General features: G+C 38.2%; 1 protein-coding gene across 5 annotated transcripts in view; it reads left to right on the top strand.

Moving 5' to 3' along the window:
- Positions 1–5,000, top strand: part of LOC113814236 (cytosolic carboxypeptidase 1) — a 190,265-nt gene that overhangs the window by 18,117 nt on the left and 167,148 nt on the right. For 4 of the 5 annotated variants that reach the window (XR_011398637.1, XM_070123160.1, XM_070123165.1 and 1 more), the window contains exon 2: positions 4,723–4,775. The exons of the other annotated variant lie outside the window; for it this stretch is intronic. The gene's annotated coding sequence lies outside the window, so the exon portion shown is untranslated. The remainder of the gene's footprint in view (positions 1–4,722; positions 4,776–5,000) is intronic. 5 annotated transcript variants of the gene reach the window in all.

Below are 5,000 nucleotides of genomic sequence, written 5' to 3'. Positions count from 1 at the left end.
AGAGAAAGAGAGAGAGAGAGAGAGAGAGAGAGAGAGAGAGAGAGAGAGAGAGAGAGAGAGAGAGAGAGAGAGAGAGAGAGAGAGAGAGAGAGAGAGAGAGAGAGAGAGAGAGAGAGAGAGAGAGAGAGAGAGAGAGAGAAAGTGGAATGTCGTACCGCGTCAGACTAAGGAATGCGACCTTGAAAAGTGCCCTAAGAAAGGAGGATATAGAGGAAGCATTGATGAAGATGGGGAGTAGGGAGGAAGAGAAAGGAGGAAAGAAGTTGGAAGAAGAAAATAAGGAAGAGGAAGGAGATGAAGAAGAAAAGTAGTGGAAGGAGAGAAGTAGAAGAAAGAAAGAAAGAGGAAGAGGAAGAAGAAAAGTAGTGGAAGAAAGAAAGGAAGATGAAGAAGGAAAGAAGCAGTAGAAAGAGAGAAATAGAAGAAGAAAGAAAGAGAAAAGGAAGAAGACGACGAAAGCAGAAGAAAAAGTAGAAGACGAAGACGAAAGAATGAGAAAAAAAGAAGATGAAACCAGAAGATAAAGAAGAAAGAAGCAAAAAGAAAAAGAAGAAAGAGGAGAAATAAAGAAATAATGAAGAACAAAGCGTGCCCGCCCTCTTGGCTTCCGCTCAAGGGACAGGTGCCAGTGCCATGGCTTGGCCTGTCATAGAAAACGGGATTCCTTATTGTCCGTTTAATGTACGTGATGGACGAGGGGGGGGGGTCTGTTTTGTCTGTCTGTCTGCGTGTGGTTTGATGGTGGATGTGTGCTTGTTTGTTTGTTTTTGTTCTGTCTTGTTTATGTTTTTTTTCTTTATTTTTGTAATTTCTCGTCTTGTGTTTTATTATTATTATTTTTTATTTGTGTTTTTACTGTCTGTGTTTTATGTTTTTTTAATGCGTTTGTTTGATTTTTTTGTTTATGTGTGTCACTAATCTGTTTTCTTTTGTCTGTCTTTGTTTTGGTTTGTGTCTTTGTTTCTGCGTTTGTTTCGGCCCCTGTGGTTTTTGCGAAGGCTTTGTTTAAATAGGCCTATTTTTGCGGAGTTGTAGGCCTATCCTCCATTTTAAGAAATATAGATAATGTAAGAAAATTTAGATAGAAAAAAATATAGAAATATCGCACCAAAATGAAAATAAAGAAAATAGATGGATTTTTCTTTTTTTACGAGGAAAAGAAAAAAAAATAGAAAAGAAACAAGAAAAGAAAGAAAGAAGAAAAAGGAAAGGGAGAAGGAAAAGAAAAAGGAGAAGAAGGAAAAGAAAAAGAAGAAGAAAAGGAAAAAGAAGAAGAAAAGAGAGAAGAAAAAGAAAAACAGCGACATGCGGAAGGGGCCTTAACTCCTTATTCAAGAACGTCCAAGAGAACGAAGTAGGCTAGGGGGGAGCTGGTGGAGGTCGGGGGGGGGGGGGAGAAAGGGGAGCAGAGGGTTTAAAAGGGGTTGGGGGGAGAGGGTTGATAAAGGGGGAGGGAATGTTGGTGATGTGGAAGGTGAATGAATCAAGTTTTTTCTTTCTTTTTTTCGTGTTTTTTTTTTTCTTCTTCTTCTTCTTTTGGGGGTGTCAGTCTATACGAAATTCGGTCACGTGTCTTTGTTTTTTGGGGGATGGTGTTTTGTGGTCTGTGTATATGGTTGCCAGGGGTACGATGCTCTCTCTCTCTCTCTCTCTCTCTCTCTCTCTCTCTCTCTCTCTCTCTCTCTCTCTCTCTCTCTCTCTCTCTCTCTCTCTCTCTCTCTCTCTCTCTCTCTCTCTCTCTCTCTCTCTCTCTCTCTCTCTCTCTCTCTCTCTCTCTCTCTCTCTCTCTCTCTCTCTCTCTCTCTCTCTCTCTCTCTCTCTCTCTCTCTCTCTCTCTCTCTCTCTCTCTCTCTCTCTACCTCCCTCCCTTCCTCCCTCCCCTCCATGCTCTCTCCTTTTCTCTCTCCTCCCTTCTCCCTCCCATCTCCCTCTCTCTCTCCCTCCCTCTCTCTCTCTCTCTCTCCTCCCTCCTTACATCTCTTCCTCTCTCCCTTCCTCCTTCCTTCCCTCCCCTCCCTGCTCTTCCTCCCCTTCCTCCCTCCTTCCTTCCCTTCCCTCCTATCCCCTTCCTTCCCTCTCTCCTTCCCTCCCTTCTCTTCCCTTCCCTACCAGTCCGTCTCGTTCTTTCTTTATGTTTTTTTTTTTTTTTTTGTTTTTTTTTTTTTTTTTTTTTTTTTTTTTTTTTGAGCCTGTTCTCCCCGTCTGAAGTGATGAGCGTGGATGCGTACTTCTTCACCTGGGTTTTATTTTTATTTTTTTGTTATTATTATTTTTTTTTTCAGGGAGCTTCTGTAATGAGGGTCCATCCTCCCCTGACATGCACACACGCACACGAATCTGTACGTACGCTCACGGACATGTGTGTACACGCATACAGAACTGTACATATATACGTGTAAACTCACTCATTCTCTGTCTGTGTCTCTGTCTGTCTGTCTGTCTGTCTGTCTGATTCTCTCTCTCTCTCTCTCTCTGTGTCTCTGTATGTCTGTCTGTCTGTCTGTCTGTCTGTCTGATTCTCTCTCTCTCTCTCTCTCTCTCTCTCTCTCTCTCTCTCTCTCTCTCCCTCTCTCCCTCTCTCCCTCTCTCCCTCTCTCCCTCCCTCCTTTCTCCCTTTTCCATTTTCTTAATTGGTGCTTCCTCCCCTTTTCTATTTTTTCCTGGTTGGCCTTTTATTCTTTTTCTCTCTCTTCTCTTGTCTCTCGCGTTTCCTCCTCCTTTCTTTCATTTTTTTTTTCTTTCCTCCCCTCTATCTCTCTTTGTTCCGCCTCTTTTTCCTTCTCTCTTTCACAGACGTTTTGGCAGCCAACCCGACCTGTCAGCTGTGGGGTTTTATTGGTATCATTTTTATTACTTTTTATTTTGTTATTTTTTTATTTTTGTTACTTTTTATTTTGTTGCTTTTTATTTTGATTACTTTTTATTTTATTTTTATTACTTTTTTTGAGGTGAGTGGGTCTATTTTTTTCTTTTTTTAATAACTGCCAACTAAAAGGTCTTAAAATTCTGAGTTCTTGATCGTAAATCTTTGAGGCTTTTGGTCTAGCTGTGATATTTGCATGAGTGTATGTGAGTATATGAGTATCTGTCTGAATAGGAGTTTATGAGTAGGCCTGTGTAGTGAGTAGGCCTATGCACCCACGTGGCAGTGAGACGGTGAACGGGAAGAGAGATGGGGGTGGAGATAGAACGGAGGAATAGATATATGCAGAATAGTTTAAAAAGGAGAAAGGCAGATAAAGTAGAGAAAAAGACGGAGATGGAAACGAAGACACTTACAGAAATACAGAAGGAACAAATACACAACGACAGGAAGATAGATGGAGTGGAGATAAAACGGAGAAATAGATATAAGCTGAAGTGTTTAAAAAGGAGAAAGGCAGATAAACTAGAGAAAAGGCGGAGACGGAAACGACGCTCATAGAAATACAGAAGGAATGGATTTCTAAACAAATAGATAGATAGATAGATAGAGATAGATAGAGCGGAGGGACAGATATAAACAGAAGAGTTTTAAAAAGAGAGAAATGCAGATAAAGAAGAGAGAAGGCGGAAGGAAACAAAAGTAGTTGTAGAAATATAACAAGAAAGGGATCCGATGTGTAAGCGATGTAAAGAAATGCGGGATTGACGGCGAACAGAAAACACAAAAGAAATAAAAAGATGGATATAGAACGGAGAGATAAATTTACGCAAATAAAAATAGCCGAATTCGAAAAAGAGAAATGCCGGTTGAATAAGAAATCAGAGACGGAAACAAAGGTACATACAGTAATGAAGAAAGAACGGGTTTCGAATCCGTTGTGTCGGAGCGTAAGCGATGTAAACAAACTTACGCGGGTGACGGCGGGTGGGGAAGGCTAGATCAGTAGCAACTCGAGGAGGTGTCGTCATGGCGTCTGTTTTGATGATTGTTCTATGGAAAGATGACCGTTAAAATCGTCGTTTTCCATCCTTTTTGAAAACTGAAAAGACCAAAATGATCGACCACAAAGTTTTTTTTAAATTATGATTGGAATTTCATTATTTATGACGAATGGATTTTGAAGATTGATAACGATTGGAGTTTGAAGATTGACGGCGATTGGAATTTTAAGATTGATAACGAATGGAATTTTAAAATGTATAACGATTGGATTTTTTTTTTTCTTTTTGTTTTTTTTACGAATTATAACGACTGGAATTTTAAGATTGATAACGAACGTAATTTGAAAATGTATAAAGATTGATTTTTTTTACGAATTATGACGACTGGAATTTTAAAATGTATAACGATTGGATTTTTTTACGAATTTTTGCGATTGAAGTTCAAAGATTTATAACGAATGGAATTTTAAAACGCATGCCGATGGTAACTTTTACGAATTGTAACGATTAGAATTATAAAGTGTATAATGACTGGAATTTTAACATTTACAACGATTGGAATTTTAAGATTTATAAAGATTAGAATTTTAAGATTTATAAAGATTAGAATTTTAGGATTTATAACGATTGGAATTTTAAGATTTATAACGATTGGAATATTAGGATTTACAACGATTGGAATTTTAAGATTAAATAACGATTGGAATATTAGGATTTATAAAGATTGGAATTTTAAGATTTATAAAGATTGGAATTTTAAGATTTATAAAGATTGGAATTTATGATTTATAACGAATAGAATTTAAAAACGTATAACGATTGGAATTTTAAGCTTGCATTGTATTTTTGTGACAGGTCTCAGCGGCTGCTTCAAGTGGGGTCTTCGTTGACAGATGTTGACTTGCAAGGTAGGTTAACGGGGTTCTCTATTTTTGTTCTTTTCTCGTTCTTCTGTTCTTCTTTTTCTTTTCTTTTCGGTGTTTTGTTTCTTCATGTTGTTATTATTCGTTTTCTTATTCTCAAACTTCTGATTTTTCTTGTGCTTTTAGGTTTTTCTTCTTTCCTTTTTCATTTTTTTTCTTGTTCTTCCTATTCTCTGTTTCTCCTCTGTTAATTCGACTTTTGCTTCTCTC

Source organism: Penaeus vannamei, chromosome 6 (assembly GCF_042767895.1).
Source record: "Penaeus vannamei isolate JL-2024 chromosome 6, ASM4276789v1, whole genome shotgun sequence".
NCBI classification, from domain to species: domain Eukaryota; kingdom Metazoa; phylum Arthropoda; class Malacostraca; order Decapoda; family Penaeidae; genus Penaeus; species Penaeus vannamei.
This window is presented reverse-complemented; position numbering and strand designations above follow the sequence as displayed.